General features: G+C 43.6%; 1 protein-coding gene across 7 annotated transcripts in view; it reads left to right on the forward strand.

The window, feature by feature from the left end:
- The window catches only part of LUZP1 (leucine zipper protein 1), a 102,615-nt gene that overhangs the window by 73,104 nt on the left and 9,134 nt on the right, over window positions 1–20,377 (forward strand). Inside the window, exons 1-2 of one of the 7 annotated variants that reach the window (XM_045164641.1) lie at window positions 8,709–8,719; window positions 16,393–16,397. The exons of 5 other annotated variants lie outside the window; for them this stretch is intronic. The gene's annotated coding sequence lies outside the window, so the exon portion shown is untranslated. Of the gene's footprint in view, window positions 1–1,055; window positions 6,595–8,708; window positions 8,720–16,392; window positions 16,398–20,377 lie in introns of those variants that run through there. One more of the 7 variants, XR_006640700.1, reaches the window with a different exon arrangement.

Genomic DNA, 20,377 nt, shown 5'->3' on the forward strand with positions numbered 1-20,377 from the left:
TGTGAGGTAAGTGTTGTTATGATCACCACAAACAAATGAGCTTTGAGAGGTTAAATAATTTCTCTAAGTTCATACAAGTAGCCGATGGCAGAACTAGATTTTAAACCTGGTTATTTTCATTTCACTAAGTTTCTCTTTTGAGCACATCACTTTTTGGTTGAGGGAGTGACTGACAGCTAGTTCCTTCCTAGCCCTTTCTGGATTCTGTGTGCCAGTGTCTTATTAGTGGTGTTGAATAAGGAAGTGGAGGGTACTGACGAAACAGAAGACGCTTGAGCAGAGTGGCCAGAAGACCTCGTGGTCTTGGTCCCTGTGGTAGCTGTGGACTCGTTAGAGTAGGGTTCTCTGGAAGGTGGGGCAATGGGGCAACCAGAGGGTGAGTCTGGGAAATGGGTTCTATGAATAGGAGTGGTTGGACATAGGAAAGGAATCTTCGTGAGACTTCTCAGTCTCACGGGAGCTCCTGGAAGCAGGCACAGTTATGGACAGGACAGGCTCTTCTTGAGAGAGTGGGGAACTTGAAGACAAATTCTTGATCTGTTAATTGGTTCAGGATTCTTGTTCTGTTCCTTTCCCTGGAGCATTTTTCCTCCCTCAGGGAACTGGGTAGGTAATGAAATTCATTTTTGGTTGGGTGGAGTGGCAGTCAGTATTCATTTGTTCATTTATCTTTCTGAGGGTGCTTTAGTCTCTCTTTATTGGAGCACCTTTTTTTTTTTTTTAAATATATTTGGTGAATTTTGGAGGGGGGAGTAATCATTTTCATCAATAAAATTTATTACACGTACCTGTCATACATACTTTGCCATATACTGCGCTTATGTCCTGAGGGTACCACTTAACCATATGCCTAGAGCTAAGTATTCAGCATTGAACAAAACAAAAAAATTATTGTTCTCAGGGAGTATACTCTAACGGGTCGAAACATTAAAAAAGTGAAAAGTTAGATACAGTAAATAAGTAACACCTATATGTGATAGGTGCGCAGAAGAACAAGAGCGGGGTAAGGTGGCAGTTGGAGCTGATGAGGACCTGAGAGACTTACTTTCTGTCAGGTCATCTGGAAAGGTCTCTGATGAGGTGATACTTTAAGCCAAGATCTGAAAGAAGTGAGAAACACACCCAAGGAATTACAAGGGAGAAGAGCATTCCAGGCAGAGGGAAGAGCAGATGGAGAAGCCCTGAGACACAAGCGTGAGTGTGCCTGTCGCAGGACCAGCAGGGCTGGAGAGGAGTAGCTGGGAGAGCGCATAGGGGACCGGAGCAGAGCAGAGCCAGCCGCAGCTCACCCCGGGCCTGAGAGCTGGGGAAGGGCCTTTGCACTCAGTGCATTTTATTCTGAGATAGGAGCCACTGAGGAGTGGACAGCAGAAGAGAGACATGACTGGACTTGTTTTTTGTTTTTCTTTTTAATAAATGCTTATCTATTTGGCTGTGCCAGGTCTTAGTTGAAGCACTCAGGGTCTTTTTTGATTGTGAATGTGGGATCTTCAGTGGCGGCATGTGAGCTCTAGTTCCTGGATCAAACCTGGGCCCTCTGCATTGGGAGCGCGGAATCTTAGCCACTGGACAACCATGGAAGTCCTGACTTACGTTTTAAAAGGCTTACTCTGTTTCCTGCTGGGGAATAGACTGTGGAGGATGGGGGAAATGGGCAATGGCGGAAGCAAGGAGACAGGTAGGAGGCTTCCGCCTCTGTCGGTAGTCAGGACAGGGATGAGGGTGGCAGTGCCGCGTGGCCAGAAAGGAATGGATTCTGGGCATCGTTTGGAGGCAGAGCCAAATTCTGACTGTCGCTGTACATATGTCTGATTTATCTGGAGTTAACCCTTGGGTCACATGGGCTTGAGAGTATCATTAGAAACTTGACAGTGATCCCTGGTAGGATTCTAAAACAGATTAAGCAAAGGATGAGAGCACAGAGAGGACCCTGAAAGTCACTAACTCATACAAACTGATAATTTTTTTTTTTTCCTTTAGGTTTTGCCATGATTTTGTGTAAATTGTAAAATCAGCACAAGTTTTTTTATTGAAATATTGGGGGGGAAATCACACCATCCAGGGATAATTAACCATATATCCAGCACTTTGATGTATATCAGGGCAGTTCATTTTTTGAAAAGGCTCCTAGGCTGGACTGGGGGTTCAGAAATGTGCTAAAAACGTAATGTGTCTCAAGTGCTGAAATTAGGTATTTAACATTTTCTCATGTGACCCCAAGACAGAATTTGGGGCTGGCTTGCATGTAGGTGATGTGCAAGTACTGGTTAATAGATTGATGTTTATCTAGAGGGGTTGTTTTTAATGGCATTCTGGAGGGCTTTTCTTGGTTATATTTTATTTAACAATTTGAAAATCAATTTGGATGAAGATACAGAAAAGATGTACTTGTTAGATAAACAGTGAATGCTTATAAATTGGAAGGTGTAGAAAATATTTAGACAGTTGAAACTATTGATTGAAACTAACTTTCAGGTTGAAATGAAAAAAAAAAAAGTAAATAATGTAACTGTAAGATGGATCAGGTCAACCAGAAATATTAAGTGGAAAACTCCAGAAATAAACGGAGGCTTTCCTGATGGCTCAGCAGGTAAAGAATCTGCCTGCAGTGCAGGAGACGCCAGAGAAGCAGGGTTGATCCCTGGGTCAGGAAGATCCTCTGAAGGAGGTAATGGCAACCCATTCCGGTATTCTTGCCTGAAAAATTCCATGGACAGAGTGCCTGGCAGGCTATAGTCCAAAGGGTCACAAAGAGTTGGACACAGCTAATAACACATGCACAGAAATAAAGAATTTATACCTTTGAGTTGCCTGCTGTTCTGAGTAATGTGAATGAATCCTTGACCCAGCCTTTATCCAGTTGACTCTTGAACAGTGCAGGTTTGAGTTGTGTGGGTCCATTTTTATGTGGATGCTTTTCTATAGTAAATACTGCAGTACAGCATGGGCTGCAGTTGGTTGAATCCATAGACCCAGAACCCAGGATGCAGAGGAGCTGAATATATGGAGGGCCAACTGTAAGTTACACACAGATTTTTGAGTGCTTAGAAGGTCGTTGCCCCTAACCCACGTTATTCCAGGGTCAAGTGTATAGGAAAGACATAGTACATATAGGGTTTGGTGCTGGGTGTGGTTTCAGGCGTCCACCAGGGGTCTTGAAACATATCACTTGTGCATAAGAGGGCAATTTTGTATCTACAAGTTTTAGGGCTGTGCACTTTTGTTGGAGGAGGGGCTGTCTGAACAGACTTCAGAAAACTGCAGTGAGAGATTACCAACCATCAGAATGGAGCAGGGGAGGCTTGGAAGAAAGAGGCAGAGGGAAAGGGGAGAATTCTACATGTGCTCTTCAAACATTACCACTCCAGCCTCTGCACTTGCTGTGAGATTGCAGGGACTTCTGTGCCGTGCCAGCGATGCCAGTTCACCTGCCCTGCTGCTCCCCTGCACCTGGCATGTCAGAATTGCCGAGTCACTTAAAGTCCCCCAAGTGCATCATTGTTTTACTTGCCTGCCCTCCCTTCCTTCCTCTCTGTAAATGATTACTTTATACCATTTTTGTACCGCTGTTCAAACTGCTAGAAAGACAACAGTAAAAAAGAGGTACACCCGCCAAAAAACCCCCAAAACCATGTTCCTGACCTCGTAGCTCATACGATCTAGTAAAGAGACAGTAAGCAAATACACAAAGAATTAAGTGGTAAAATGTACTGAGAAGAAACAGGTAGAGTATCTTGCCTTAGAGCTGTCTGAAGATGAAATGAGTTGCCTTGGGAGGAAATGAGTATCCTTCCTGTCATTAGAATTGTTTGAATAGGAGCTGAATGACTACTCGCTAGATAATTTCTTCATTGAGTGAGAGGTTGGATCAGATGATCTCTAAATCCTATCCAACCCGGAGAATCTCTATATGCTAGTTGGGCTCCCAACCCCAAGGTTTGCATGTCTAAAATATGCATATCTAAATCTAAAATCCAAAAATGCCTATCTAAAATGAATTTATGATTCTGGGAAAAATAATTTAATTAAGTTCAGTAATTAAATAGAAACACTCAGGAAGTGATGGCGAGATGTGGATAGCCGAAGGTTTTAAGACAGGTAACTAGGAATTGTCAGGAGGAAGCTGCTTTAAAATAGTTCTCACATTTTCGTTTAGATCAGGGACTTGCAAACTGGTCCACAGGCCCACTGTGGTCCAACAGGACCACTGCCTGTTTTTGTAAATAAAGTTTAGTTGAAACACAGATACATCATTTGCTTATGTACTGTGTATGGCTGCTTCACACTGCGATGGCAGTTGAGTAGTTGGACAGAGACCTTAGGGCTTACAAAGCCTAAAATACTTGTTGTCAAGCTAAGTCATATACTTATATGGATACCATCAAACTTGAAAGAAAAAATTTGCAGATCCTCTACTTTAAATGACTGTTGGGAACAGGAAGTGAATCATGGCAGCTGTGTTGGGGGAAAGGGCAGGCCAAGTTTGACGACGTACTATTTCAGACCTTCCTGGCCCACCAGGACAGGAAAAAGAGCCAGCTTCCAGAATGCTGGATAGAGCCACTTGGAACTAGATTCAAAACCTTTGGCAGAAAGGGGCTCATGAGAGACAGTTGGTGGGGCCTCTTGCTAGTATGAGTTGGAGCTGAGGGAGACACCAGTAGGGAGGGGGAAGTTGGCATTAAAGAATGGTCTCCCTGTCCTGTTCCTCCCTTTCCCATGATTTCTGAGGCTCAATATACATAATTTCCTTCCCAGACCCACACCCTTGGGCACAATCAATTGCTTCTTCTAAGCTCCCAGCACACTTATCAGGTGGTGAAATGTATTAAGTGAAAAAAAAACAAAAAACAAAAACAAGAAAAGAGAACAAGGATCCAGAAGAGTGGGTGCTGTGTTTTGTGAGATGGTCAGGGAGGCCTCTTTATTCTTGTTTTATAGTTAGGTTTAGTTTTCTGATTCCTTAAAGGCAGGGGTTGAGTTTTAACCATCTCTCTCTAGCACTTGGCTAGATGGTGGGTTCATCATGGATGTTCCATAGATGTCTCCAAAATAAATGAATTTTAACTGGAGACACATACTTGATGGGAAATGCAGTAGGACTGGAAGGAAAGGCATCTGTCTCTTCCCTTTGTGGATGGTCCTGGAAGAGCAAAGCATCTCTTTCTCTGGCTATTTGTAGGGCTGAAAGGTCAGAGATAAGTGACACTAACCCCATTTTCAGTCCATTTCCTTGTTTTCCCAGGGTGGAGGGCTGATGTTAGTTGCTCTTTTTAGGAGGATTCTGCCTAGTGAAATTTACCTTAGGTATGCATAGGACTTCCCAAAGAGCTTTTGCTGACCTTAACTTTTGCTGTGAGGTAGGTGGGGTTGATAAGGCATGGAGAAGAAAAATGAGTCTGCCAAACAGGGTAGCATTCTAAAAGGAATGTGGTCTTTGGAACTTGGGTTCACCATCTAGCTGTCCTGCTTACTAGCTGTGTGACCTTGGGCAGGTTTGAGGGTCCCTGTTCCAAAAGGTTATTGCGTAAGCTGAGTGGTTAATGTTAGCTGCTGGGCTGTGTCCAACTCTTTGCAACCCCATAGACTGTAGCGGGCCAGGCTCTTCTGTCCATGGTAGTCTTCAGGCAAGAATACTGGAGTGGGTTGCCATTCCCTTCTCCAGGGGATCTTCCAGACCCAGGGATTGACCGGGGGTCTCCAGCATTGCATGCAGATTCTTTACCATCTGAGTCACAAGTAATAGTAATAGCTACTATTTGTTGTACTTGTGTGGGAGGCATTCTGCTAAGTGCTAAGTGCGTCCCATGCCAGGGGATTACCATATTGTCTTTGGATGGATGAAAAAACATCAGAGAACTAATTTATTCAAGTAGATAGATTAGGGATTCCTAGAGAAAGCCTGTATGCTGCTGCTGCTAAGTCACTTCAGTCATGTCTGACTCTGTGTGACCCCATTGACGGCAGCCCACCAGGCTCCACCGTCCCTGGGATTCTCCAGGCGAGAACACTGGAGTGGGTTGCCATTTCCTTCTCCAATGCAGGAAAGTGAAAGTGAAGTCACTCAGTCATGTCCGAGTCTTAGTGACCCGTACAGTAACTACTTAATATATTGTCTGTAGTATAGTCGTGCTCAGTTTGAGACTGTCCTGTATTTGTTCCCTTTATACCTGTTACTGGTCTGTATATAATCAGAACTCCTCACTTTGTAAAAATGCTGAAGAATTTATAGGGAAGTGATTTAACCCAGTGCGAAGAGCTCTGGGTAGAGTCAGGAGACTAAAATCCTTGATTTTTGCTAAGTTGCTGGAGAGATCTTGAGTCTCAGTTCTTTCATTTTTAAAATTAGAGGATTAGGCCAAACGAGCAGTTTTATTTTAAATAAAAGCGGTAGAACTCTTTCGTTACAGTCATGTGGCCGAAGCCCAATATGTTAGGACCTTCCCTGATAGCTCAGTTGGTAAAGAGGAGTCTTAGCAACTCCTGCCATTGTGGGAGTCCTGCAATGCAGGAGACCCTGGTTTGATTCCTGGGTCTGGAAGATCTGCTGGAGAAGGGATAGGCTACCCACTCCAGTATTCTTGGGCTTCCCTGGTGGCTCAGCTGGTAAAGAATCTGCCTGCAATGTGGAAGACCTGGGTTCAATCCCTGGGTTGGGAAGATCCCCTGGAGAAGGAAAAGGCTACCCACTCCAGTATTCTGGCCTGGAGAATTGCATGGACTGTGTAGTCTATGGGGTCGCGAAGAGCCGGGCACAACTGAGCGACTTTCACTTTCACTTTCAATATGTTAAGAAACTAAAATCAGCTTCTTTGGTTGACAAGAGAGAGGGCCCTGACAGCCTGCTCAGACCTGTGCCCCTCTCTTTTCCCTGAGGTGGACCCCAGGGTGGGAGTTGCCGAGTCCAGTTTGAAAGTCAATGGACTAAATGATATTTTAGCTGAATTTTGGCTCTGAAATCACTTTCTAAGGAGAGGAAGAAGATCCAAAAGTATTTTTTGCTTCAGCTTTCTCCAGTAGTGAGAGTCTGTGTGAATGGTGTGGTTTTCTGGTATTTATGTCGTTTCCATGGCATAGACCTGAAAGCCAGATGGGTCATTGCCCAGCAGGGAGGAGCACTGTGCAGGTGGCTTGGGGCTTGGAAGGAGAGCTTCCAGAGGATCACCACAGGACCTGGTATCTGTGCTGGCTGCGTCTGTTCTTGTCTGTTGTTTTCTGCATTGTAATTCACGAGTAACTGACTCCTTGACATCATTTATTATTATTATTTTCTGTTAATGGTTAGTGCCAAAGGACTGATCAGCTATTTAATAATTAGGGGGCACATTCAGCCATTCATTCATCAAATTTTAAGCATTAATTACGTGCTAGGCTTCTTGCTGGGTGCTGAGAATACAGTGATGAATAAGGAACAAGTTGGGGAGATAAGATGAGTAAATAAAACCTGAATGCATTGTGAGTGCTGTGGTGGGACCAGCACAGCAGACTAAAGTGCATGGAAGTGGAGCCCGATCTCGTTCAGGGTTTCAGGAAGGACATGCTCCAGGAGGAGGTGCCTACGGTGGGATTTGAAGCAAATAAGAAGGAATGATTACCAACCTAGTGAAGGCCTAGAGGTGAGATAGAGTGCACGGTTTGTGGAACTTGGAGAATGCAGAGGCTGTGTGGAGTTTTAAGATGAGGCTGAAGTGATAGGCAAGGTGGATTGTGAAGGACCTCACATGCCATTTGGAGAAGGAAATGGCAACCCGCTTCAGTATTCTTGCCTGGAGAATTCCATGGACAGGAGCCTGGCAGGCTGCAGTCCACAGGGTCGCAAAGAGTTGGACGCAACTGAGCGATTCACTCACATGCCATGCTGGGGAGTTTGGGTTTGGGCTTTGCCCTGAGAGCAATAAGGCTGTTTAAAAGGACTTTGAGTAGTGGTGTGTGATAACTTTCTGTTGATATTTGCTGTATAATCAGTGCCTGCTGCAGTCCATGGGGTCGCAAAGAGTTGGACACGACTGAGTGAACAACAGCCACAGCAGTGTGTGCTCAGCTGCGTAGTTGTGTCTGACTCTTTGCGGCCCCATGGACTGTAACCCACCAGGTTCCTCTGTCCTTGGGATTTTCCAGGCAAGAACACTGGAGCAGGTTGCCATTTCTGTTCCAGAGAATCTTCCCAACCCTGAGATCGAACCCACAACTCTTGGGTCACCTTCATTGGCAAGCCGATTCTTTACCACTAGTTCCACCTGGGAAGCCCGATATATTTCATGGGTTTAGTTTCTTCATTCTTTGATTCATATCAGAGTCTTGAACAAAACATGTAGGTGGAATTAACACTAAATCCAAATCAATTTTAAAAATCAGTTATTCCTGGACTCTACTAATTCAGAATTCTAATTTATAGATGGGACTGTACTTAAGTTTAACATTTCCCTCTTCTGAGAAAGGGATTTGTTTATGAAAAATGTAGTATAAATTAGTATAAATAAGACATATTGAGGAGAATGTTTCAGTTTGGGATAAGCTGAACAGTTCCTCTCATGAAGTTCCTGTCTTTAAAGAATACAATTCAATGGCTGTCTATCATATTTATGAGGATAAGTTGTTTTAAAGCATTTTGTTGAAGCATCATATATCATTTGTCCTCCAATAACTGCTATGCCAATATAGATCCTTTGTATCTATTCACTTAAAAGTGATTTATGGCCCATACTTAGTTCAGTCCCCTGTCCCTCCACCCTTCGTATAAAATTGGTAGTTAAAAAATTCATAAAGCAATTATCTTTCAATTAAAAATAAATTTTTAAAAATTGTAATTTTCTTTCTTTCTTTTTTTTTTTTTTTTTTTTTTACTGTCGTTTAGTCTCTAAGTTGTGTTCAGCTCTTTTTCACTCCGTGGACTGCAGCATGCCAGGCTCCTGTTCTCCACTATCTCCCGGAGCTTGCTCAAATTCATGTCCATTGAGTTGGTGATGCTATCCAACTATCTCAGCCTCTGCTGCCTCCCTTCTCTTTTTGTCTTCAGTCTTTCCCAGCATCAGGGTCAGTTCTTCACATCAGGTGGCCAAAGTATTGGAGCTTCAGCATCAGTCCTTGCAGTGAATATTCAGGACTGATTTCCTTTAGGATTGACTGGTTTGATCTCCTTGCAGTCCAAGGGACTCTCAAGAGTCTTCTCCAACACCACAGTTCAAAAGCATCAATTCTTTGGTGCTCAGCCTTCTTTATGGTCCAACTCTCACATCCATACATGACCACTGGAGAAGCCATAGCTTTGACTACGCAGACCTTTGTCAGCAAAGTGATGTCTCTGCTTTTTAATACACTGTCTGGGTTTGTTAAAGCTTTCCTTCAAAGGAGCAAGCATCTTTTAATTTCATGGCTGCAGTCACCATCTGCAGTAATTTTGGAGCCCAAGAAAATAAAGTCTGTCACTGCTTTTACTTTGTCCTCTTCTGTCTGCCCTGAAGTTACGGAACTGGATGCCATGATCTTAGTGTTTTTAATGTTGAGTTTCAAGACAGCTTTTTTACTCTCTTCTTTTACCCTTATTAAGAGGCTTTGTGTGTTTTTTTTTAACTGCTGTTGTTTAGTCTCTTAAGTCACATCTGAGTCTTTAAGACTTCAGGGACTGTAGCCTGCCAGGCTTCTCTATCCATGGGATTTCCCAGTCTAGAATACTGAAGTGGCCCAAAGATAATTTATAAGGTCCTTTAAGGCGGTCAGCCCCCTGCCTGCCTTCCTGTTCATTCATAGTCTGCCACTCTTCCCATGTACATGTGGGATTTCTTCCCTCTCTTCTTCCACACCAGTTTTAAAAAATAAAATACTGGAGTGGGTTGTCATTTCCTTCTCTAGATCTTCCTGACCCAAGGATCGACCCTGCATCTCCTGCATTGGCAAGTGGCTTCTTTACTGCTGAGCCACCAGGGAAGTATGAAAACGACATGTGTGTGTGTTTACATTAATGTACTTGGTTGTGCTTGGCCTTGGTTGCAGCGTGTGGGATCTCCCATCTTCGTTGCTGTATGGGAGCTCTTTTGTTGTGGTACACGGGGTCTGGTTCCCCGATCAGGGATTGAACCTGGGCCTCCTGCACTGGAGCTCGGAATCTCAGCCACTGGACCACTAGAGAGGTCCAAAAACAAGTGCTTTTGTATGTGGAAATGTTGATGGGAATAAGGAAGGAGGTTTCTTTCTTATAAAAATACCACTGAAGGGGTGTTTTACTCTCCATTCTTGAGAATGAGGAAGCCTGTAAGCTTGGGGAAAGGAGAAGGGGAGACTGAAAGAACCAAAAGTGAGAAGACAAAGATAATATACAGGGGAGCCAAGTGGTGGAGAGGGAAGGATAATCCTGGAGTGGGCATGATCTGAGAGGCCCAGGGAGGGAGACCATTTCCAACACTCTGACCTTAGTGTTTGCAAAAGCTGAACATGGGCTCCACCTGGTGGCTGTAGGCTTTAAGTATAATTAATGGGGGAGATCTTGGGGTTGGAGAGAGGTAGTAACATTTGTCATCTCCTCAAATCCCTCTTGGGGTTACCTGGTGGCTCAGATGGTAAAGAATCCACCTGCAAAGTGGGAGACCTTGGTTCAGTCCCTTGTTTGGGAAGATCCCCTGGAGGAGGGCATGGCAACCCACTCCAGTATTCTTGGCTGGAGAATCCATGGACAGAGTCTGGTGGGCTGCATGTCCAAGAGTCAGACATGACTGAAGTGACTTAGCATGCATTTTGTTGTTGTTAAGTCGCTCAGTCGTGTCTAACTCTTGGCAACCCCATGGACTGCAGCATGCCAGGCCTCCCTGTCCATCACCATCTCCTGGAGCTTGCTCAAACTCATGTCCATCGCGTTGGTGATGCCATCCAACCATCTCATCCTCTGTCGTCCCCTTCTCCTCCTGCCTTCAATCTTTTCCAGCATCAGGGTCTTTTCAAATGAGTCAGTTCTTCACATAAGGTGGCCAAAGTATCAGAACTTCTAGCTTTAGCATCAGTCCTTGCAGTGAATATTCAGGACTGATTTCCTTTAGGATTGACTGGTTTGATCTCCTTGCAGTCCAGGGGACTCTCAAGAGTCTTCTGCAACACCACAGTTCAAAAATATCAGTTCTTTGGCACTAAGCCTTCTTTATGGTCCAACTCTAACATCCATACATGACTACTGGAAAAACCATAGCTTTGACCAGACAGACCTTTGTTGGCAAAGTAATGTCTCTGCTTATTAATATGCTATCTAGGTTTGTCATAGCTTTTCTTCCAAGGAGCAAGCGTCCTTTAATTTCATGGCTGTAGTCACCATCTGCAAGCTTCCCTGATGGCTCAGAAGGTAAAGCGTCTGCCTGCAATGTGGGACACCTGGGTTCAATCCCTGGGTTGGGAAGATCCCCTGGAGAAGGAAATGGCAACCCACTCCAGTACTCTCGCCTGGAAAATTCCATGGATGGAGGAACCTGGTAGGCTACAGTCTATGGCATTGCAAAGAGTTGAACATGACTGAGCGACTTCACTTTCAGTCACCATCTGCAGTGATTTCAGAGCCCAAGAAAATAAAGTCAGTCACTGTCCCCATGCAATGCAGGAGACCCTGGTTCAACTCCTAGGTTGGGAAGATCTGCTGGAGAAGGGATAGGCTACCGACTCTAGTGAATTCTTGAACGTCCCTTGTAGCTCAGCTGGTAAAGAATCCACCTGCATTGTGGGAGATCTGGGTTCGATCCTTGGGTTGGGAAGATCCCCTGGAGAAGGGAAAGGCTACTCACTCCAGTATTATGGCCTGGAGAATTCCATGGATTGTATAGTCCATGGGGTTGCAAAGAGTCAGACATGACTGAGCGACTTTCACTTTCACTGTTTCCACTGTTTCCCCATCTATTTGCCATGAAGTGATGGGACCGAAAGCCACGATGTTAGTTTTTTGAAAGTTGACTTTTAAGTCAGCTTTTCACTCTCCTCTTTCACCTTCATCAAAAGGCTCTTTAGTTCCTCTGGACATGGAACAACAGACTGGTTCCAAATAGGAAAAGGAGTATGTCAAGGCTATATATTGTCACCCTGCTTATTTAACTTCTATGCAGAGTACATCATGAGAAACTGTGGGCTGGAGGAAGCACAAGGTGGAATGAAGATTGCTTGGAGAAATGCCAATAACCTCACATATGAAGATGACACCACCCTTATGGCAGAAAGTGAAGAAGAACTAAAGAGCCTCTTGATGAAAGTGAAAGAGGAGAGTGAAAAGGCTGGCTTAAAGCTCAACATTCAGAAAACTAAGATCATGGCATCCGGTCCCATCACTTCATAGCAGATAGATGGGGAAACAATGGAAACAGTGGCTGACTTTATTTTTCTGGGCTCCAAGATTGCTGCAGATGGTGATTGCAGCCATGAAATTAAAAGACGCTTACGCCTTGGAAGGAAAGTTATGACCAGCCTAGATAGCATATTAAAAAGCAGAGACATTACTTTGGCAACAAGGTCCATCTAGTCAAGGCTATGGTTTTCCCAGTGGTCATGTATGGATGTGAAAGTTGGACTATAAAGAAAGCTGAGCGCTGAAGAATTGATGCTTTTGAACTGTGGGGTTGGAGAAGACTCTAGAGAGTCCCTTGGACTGCAAGGAGATCCAACCAGTCCATCCTAAAGGAGATCAGTTCTGGGTGTTCACTGGAAGTATTGATGTTGAAGCTGAAACTCCAATACTTTGGCCACCTGATGCGAAGAGTTGACTGATTTGAAAAGACCCTGATGCTGGGAAAGATTGAGGGCAGGAGGTGAAGACAGAGGATGAGATGGTTGGATGGCATCACCAACTCAATGGACATGGGTTTGGGTGGGCTCTGGGAGTTGGTGATGAAAAGGGAGGCCTGGCGTGCTGCGGTTCATGAGGTCGCAAAGAGTAAGACTCAACTGAGCGACTGAACTGAACTGAAGAATTTCTTTTAACATTTCTGTAAGGTGGATTTACTGACAACAGATCCCCTCAATTTTTATTTTTCCTCCAAAGTGTTTATTTCATGTTCATCGCTGAAGGACGATTTTGTAGGGTACAGAAATCTAGATTGGTGGTGTTTTTCTCTCAACATTTAAAACATTTTACTTTACACTCTTCTCATGGGGTTGATTTCTGAGAAGCCAGGTGTTACGTCTTATCTTTGTTTCTCTATAGGCTAGGTATTTTTTCTCTGAGTTCTTTCAGGATTTTTCCCATTTATCTTTGATTTTCTGCAGTGTGAATATGATATGCCTTGGTGCTTTTTTTTAGTATTTATCCTGGTTGGTGTTCTGAGCTTCCTGAATCTGTGGTTTGCTGTATGACCATTTTAGGAAGTTATGTCACTATTGCTTCAGATTTTTCTTCTCTTCCTTTCTTCTTCTGGTAGTTCCATTACATTTGTGTTAAACTTCTTGTAGCTATCCCACACTTATTTTTTGCCCCCCTATGCTTTTCAGATTTAGAAGTTTCTACTGACATATCCTCAAGTGCAGACTCTTTACCAGCTGTGTCTAGTCTACTAATGAGACAGTCAAGGATGTTCTTCATTCTTTAGTGATTTTGACCTCTAACATTTCCTTTTGATGCTTTACTATAATTTCCATTTCTTTGCTTACCTTACCCATATGTTCTTGGATGTTGTCTACTTTTTCCATTAGAGTCTTGAGCATATTATAGTTTTGAATTTCTGTCTATTAATTCCAACAGCTTTGCCATATCTGAGTCTGGTTTTGATTGTTGCTCTGCTTCTTTAAAAACTGTATTTTTAGTTTTTTGTAATTTTTGTTGAAAGCTGAACATGATGGGGAAAAAGCACTTAGGTGAGTAGGCCTTTAATGATGTGGTGGTCAGGTATAGGGGACGTATTCTCTTGTTCCATGATTAGTGGGACAGTTTTCAGTGAGCCTGAGGCCCCCTGGCTGTGAATTTCACAAGTGCTTCTCATTGTCAGGTCCGCATGCCACCCCTCTCCCTACCCCACTCCCTGGGTAATACAGGGTGGCTGGAGTTGGGCATGGTCCTTCCTCCATGTAGAAGGTTAGAGCTGGAGTTAGGTATTTTCCCTCCCCCAGGTCAGTTAGGTTTGGATAAGAGTCCAGTAGCTGTGACGCTGGTTGCACAATGGTTAAATTTCCCCTCCTCCAGCTGGCGGCACGAGGGGATTTTTTCTCCCATCTTCACTGTGGAACCTGGTACAGCTCCTGGAGGTACAGCTCACAACGTGTGGTGCATCCCTCCCCACTGGGCACCCCCCCAAAAAAAAGAAAAAAAACTGAGACAAACTGCCTGTTGGTTTTGACTCCCAAAGCTGTCCACACTGAGCCTCCAGCAGACTGTCCATGCAGTTTAGGTTTTCCTACTCTGTTACTAGTTCCCATGGAGGTTTCTACCTATGCATTTATGCTCCGGTAAACTGTGATTCTCTGTATCAGCGTGTCTGTCTAACTTGGGGGAAGCAGTTTTCTCTGAGACCTCAGTTCTCTGATGGATCTGAGAAGAGTTGTTGATGTTGTTTGTTCAGCTTTCTATTGTCAGGAAGAACTGATGGTTTAAGAAGCTCCTTGCATGCTGGGCCCCAAACTGAAATTCTACCCTACTTCTCTATGCTTTTTACTTCTTTTGTGCCTTAACGTTTTTAAAAAAATATTTTTTATTTTGTCAAAAAATGGATAAAATGTGTCATCTTAACCATTTCTAAATGTATGCTTTATTAGTGTTATGTATATATTCACATATATATTCAGCCGTGAAGAGATACCCCACGCCCAAGGTAAGAGAAACCCAAGTAAGACGGTAGGTGTTGCAAGAGGGCATCAGAGGGCAAACACACTGAAACCATACTCACAGAAAACTAGTCAATCTAATCACACTAGGACCACAGCCTTGTCTAACTCAATGAAACTAAACCATGCCTGTGGGGCAACCCAAGACGGGCGGGTCATGGTGGAGAGATTTGACAGAATGTGGTCCAGTGGAGAATGGAATGGCAAACCACTTCAGTATTCTTGCCTTGAGAACCCCATGAACAGTATGAAAAGGCAAGATGATAGGATACTGAAAGAGAAACTCCCCAGGTCAGTAGGTACCCAATATGCTACTGGAGATCAGTGGAGAAATAACTCCAGAAAGAATGAAGGGATGGAGCCAAAGCAAAAAGAATACCCAACTGTGGATGTGACTGGTGATAGAAGCAAGATCCGATGCTATAAAGAACAGTCTTGCATAGGAACCCGGAAGGTCAGGTCCATGAATCAAGGCAAATTGGAAATGGTCAAACAAGAGATGGCAAGAGTGAATGTCAACATTCTAGGAATCAGCGAACTGAAATGGACTGGAATGGGTGAATTTAATTCAGATGACCATTATATCTACTACTGCGGGCAGGAATCCCTCAGAAGAAATGGAGTGGCCATCATGGTCAACAAAAGAGTCCGAAATGCAGTACTTGGATGCAATCTCAAAAATGACAGAACGATCTCTGTTCGTTTCCAAGGCAAACCATTCAATATCAAGTAATCCAAGTCTATGCCCCAACCAGTAACGCTGAAGAAGCTGAAGTTGAACGGCTGTATGAAGACCTACAAGACCTTTTAGAACTAACACCCAAAAAAGATGTCCTTTTCATTATAGGGGACTGGAATGCAAAAGTAGGAAGTCAAGAAACACCTGGAGTAACAGGCAAATTTGGCCTTGGAATACGGAATGAAGCAGGGCAAAGACTGATAGAGTTTTGCCAAGAAAATGCACTGGTCATAACAAATACCCTCTTCCAACAACACAAGAGAAGACTCTATACATGGATATCACCAGATGGTCAACACCGAAATCAGATTGATTATATTCTTTGCAGCCAAAGATGGAGAAGCTCTATACAGTCAGCAAAAACAAGACCAGGAGCTGACTGGCTCGGACCATGAACTCCTTATTGCCAAATTCAGACTGAAATTGAAGAAAGTAGGGAAAACTACTAGACCATTCAGGTATAACCTAAATCAAATCCCTTATGATTATACAGTGGAAGTGAGAAATAGATTTAAGGGCCTAGATCTGATAGATACAGTGCCTGATGAACTATGGAATGAGGTTCATGACATTGTACAGGAGACAGGGATCAAGGCCATTCCCATGGAAAAGAAATGCAAAAAAGCAAAATGGCTGTCTGGGGAGGCCTTACAAATAGCTGTGAAAAGAAGAAAAGTGAAAAGCAAAGGAGAAAAGGAAAGATATAAACATCTGAATGCAGAGTTCCAAAGAATAGCAAGAAGAGATAAGAAAGCCTTCCTCAGCAATCAATGCAAAGAAATAGAGGAAAACAACAGAATGGGAAAGACTAGGGATCTCTTCAAGAAAATCAGAGATACCAAAGGAACATTTCATACAAAGATGAGCTCGATAAAGGACAGAAATGGTATGGACCTAACAGAAGCAGAAGATATTAAGAAGAGGTGGCAAGAATACACAGAAGAACTGTACAAAAAAGATCTTCACGACCCAGATAATCACGATGGTGTGATCACTGACCTAGAGCCAGACATCCTGGAATGTGAAGTCAAGTGGGCCTTAGAAAGCATCACTACAAATAAAGCTAGTGGAGGTGATGGAATTCCAGTTGAGCTATTCCAAATCCTAAAAGATGATGCTGTGAAAGTGCTGCACTCAGTATGCCAGCAAATTTGGAAAACTCAGCAGTGGCCACAGGACTGGAAAAGGTCAGTTTTCATTCCAATCCCAAAGAAAGGCAATGCCAAAGAATGCTCAAACTACCGCACAGTTGCACTCATCTCACACGCTAGTAAAGTAATGCTCAAAATTCTCCAAGCCAGGCTTCAGCAATATGTGAACCGTGAACTTCCTGATGTTCAAGCTGGTTTTAGAAAAGGCAAAGGAACCAGAGATCAAATTGCCAACATCTGCTGGATCATGGAAAAGGCAAGAGAGTTCCAGAAAAACATCTATTTCTGCTTTATTGACTATGCCAAAGCCTTTTACTGGGTGGATCACAATAAACTGCGGACAATTCTGAAAGAGATGGGAATACCAGAACACCTGATCTGCCTCTTGAGAAATTTGTATGCAGGTCAGGAAGCAACAGTTAGAACTGGACATGGAACAACAGACTGGTTCCAAATAGGAAAAGGAGTTCGTCAAGGCTGTATATTGTCACCCTGTTTATTTAACTTATATGCAGAGTACATCATGAGAAACGCTGGACTGGAAGAAACACAAGCTGGAATCAAGATTGCCGGAAGAAATATCAATAACCTCAGATATGCAGATGACACCACCCTTATGGCAGAAAGTGAAGAGGAACTAAAAAGCCTCTTGATGAAAGTGAAAGTGGAAAGTGAAAAAGTTGGCTTAAAGCTCAACATTCAGAAAACGAAGATCATGGCATCCGGTCCCACCACTTCATGGGAAATAGATGGGGAAACAGTGGAAACAGTGTCAGACTGTATTTTTCTGGGCTCCAAAATCACTACAGATGGTGACTGCAGCCATGAAATTAAAAGACGCTTACTCCTGGGAAGGAAAGTTATGACCAACCTAGATAGCATATTCAAAAGCAGAGACATTACTTTGCCAACAAAGGTTCGTCTAGTCAAGGCTATGATTTTTCCAGTGGTCATGTATGGATGTGAGAGTTGGACTGTGAAGAAGGCTGAGCGCCGAAGAATTGATGCTTTTGAACTGTGGTGTTGGAGAAGACTCTTGAGAGTCCCTTGGACTGCAAGGAGATCCAACCAGTCCATTCTGAAGGAGATCAGCCCTGGGATTTCTTTGGAAGGAATGATGCCAAAGCTGAAACTCCAGTACTTTGGCCACCTCATGCGAAGAGTTGACTCATTGGAAAAGACTCTGATGCTGGGAGGGATTTGGGGGCAGGAGGAGAAGGGGACAACAGAGGATGAGATGGCTGGATGGCATCACTGACTCGATGGACGTGAGTCTGGGTGAACTCCGGGAGTTGGTGATGGACAGGGAGGCCTGGCGTGCTGCAATTCACGGGGTCGCAAAAAGTCGGACACGAAAAAAAAAAAAAGTCGGACACGACTGAGCGACTGATCTGATCTGATATATTCACATTGTTGTCCAGCCAATATCTGGAACATTTTTTATCTTGCAGAACTGAAACTTTATACCCATTGAACAAGTCCCTTTCCTCTTTCCCTCAGCCTCTGGCAGTCACCATTCTGTTTCGTTTCTATGAATCTGACTATTCCAGTGAAGTGAACGTGTTAGTTGCTTAGTCGTGTCGGGCTCTTTGTGACCCCACTAGGCTGCTCTGTCCATGGTTTCTCCAGGCAAGAATACTGGAGTGGGTTGCCATTTCCTTCTCCAGAGACTCTCCCTGACCCAGGGATTGAACCTGGGTCTGCCACATTGCAGGTAGATTCTCTCCTGTCTGAGCAACTGGGGAAGACTTATCCCAGATACCTCGTATAAGTGAAATCATATGCTGTTTTGTCTTTTGTGACAGCGTTGTTTCACTTAGTACAGTGTCCTCCAGGTGCATCTGTGTTGCATGTTGTAGCATGTGTCAGAGTTTTCTTCATTTTTAAGACTGAATAATGTTTCATGGTATGTATATACATTTTGTGTATACATTCATCCAGTGGTGCACACTTAGGTTGCTTCCACCTTTTGGCTTTTGTGAAAAATGCTGCTAGGATCACAGGTATGGGGAATTCCCTTGTGGGCCAGTGGTTAGAACTCTGCACCTCTGTGCTTCCACTGGGGGGGGCCTGGGGTTTGATCCCTGGTTGGGGAATCAAGATCCTGCAAGCTATGTGGTATGGTGCCACCAAGAGGGGGGAAAAAAACAAAAAACACGTGTGCAAATACTTGAGATGATTCTTTTATTTTTTTGAATATATACCCAGAAGTGGAATTGCTAGATCATATGGTAATTCTACTAAGTTTTTGAGGAGCCATCCTTTTTTTTCATATAACAGTTTCCCAGCAATAGTGTATAAGGGTTCCAGTTCTTCACATCTGTATACTTCTTGTTTTTTGATAGTAGCTGTCTTTGGATATCATCTTTGGAGAAATGTCTATGCAAATCCTCTGCCCATTTTAAATTCAGGTTCTTTTTGGTTGTTAAGTTGTAGGAGTTCTTTATATCTTCTGCTTATTAATGCCTTATCAGATATGTGGTTACTGTCTATTCTTAATAAGGTTCTCAGGTTAGCTGTAGCAGCACTGTCCTCTTCCCCAAGATGTAACATTTTAAGAACACCTGAGTTCTGATTTGTCTTTATGACTCTCATGTTGTTATTGTTTAGTGTTTTAGTTCCACTTTGGTTTTATCCTGTTACTTCTCCCCACCCTCAGGTGATCTTTATTGTTTTACTGATTCAGTGCTTGTTCAGGTTAATGTCTTTTCTGTCTTGCATCCCATGCCTTCTTTAAGCGATCAGTTTCTATATTTTGAAGTATATCCATAAATCGATCTTTCAGTGATGGTCTGTTAATAATAAACACTTAAGGCTTTATTTTCCTCTTAGTCTCAAAAACTGTCTCTAATTGTATCTTTTTTTCATAGTTCCTCTGGGTATTTGCTTCTGCTGCTGCTGCTGCTAAGTCACTTCAGTCGTGTCCGACTCTGTGTGACCCCATAGACGGCAGCCCACCAGGCTCCCCCATCCCTGGGATTCTCCAGGCAAGAACACTGGAGTGGGTTGCCATTTCCTTCTCCAATGCATGAAAGTGAAAAGTGAAAGTCAAGTCGCTCAGTCATGTCCGACCCTCAGCGACCCCAAGGACTGCAGCCTACCAGGCTCCTCCGTCCGTGGGATTTTCCAGGCAGGAGTACTGGAGTGGGGTGCCATTTGCTTCTAGGCTACAGTTATTTTCTCTTACAAGTTTTTAAAGATATTATTATCATGTCTTATTATCTTCTACTTGCTGGTACTGCTGCTAAGTTGCTTCAGTCGTGTCTGACTCTGTGCGACCCCATAGACAGAAGCCTACCAGGCTCCCCCGTCCCTGGGATTCTCCAGGCAGGAACACTGGAGTGGGTTGCCATGTCCTTCTCCAATGATGAAAGTGAAAAGTGAAAGTGAAGTCGCTCAGTCATGTCCGACTCTTCGCGACCCCATGGACTGCAGCCTACCAGGCTCCTCCGTCCATGGGATTTTCCAGGCGAGAGTACTGGAGTGGGGGTGCCATTGCCTTCTCCGATCTTCTGCTTGACACCCACTTAAAAGTTTCTGCTGAGAATCCAGTTCAGTTGTTATTTCTTTCTTCATAGAATATTTTCCCTTTTCTCCCCCCAACTTATTGCTTTTTAAAAGATTTGGTGGTATTCTGCCATATCCTTATGATGTGTAAGTGCAGATTGTATTTTTATCCTTCTTAGGTTGGGAGTTTGCTTCCTGAATATGGAAC

This window comes from Bubalus bubalis, chromosome 2 (assembly GCF_019923935.1).
Source record: "Bubalus bubalis isolate 160015118507 breed Murrah chromosome 2, NDDB_SH_1, whole genome shotgun sequence".
NCBI classification, from domain to species: Eukaryota; Metazoa; Chordata; class Mammalia; order Artiodactyla; family Bovidae; genus Bubalus; species Bubalus bubalis.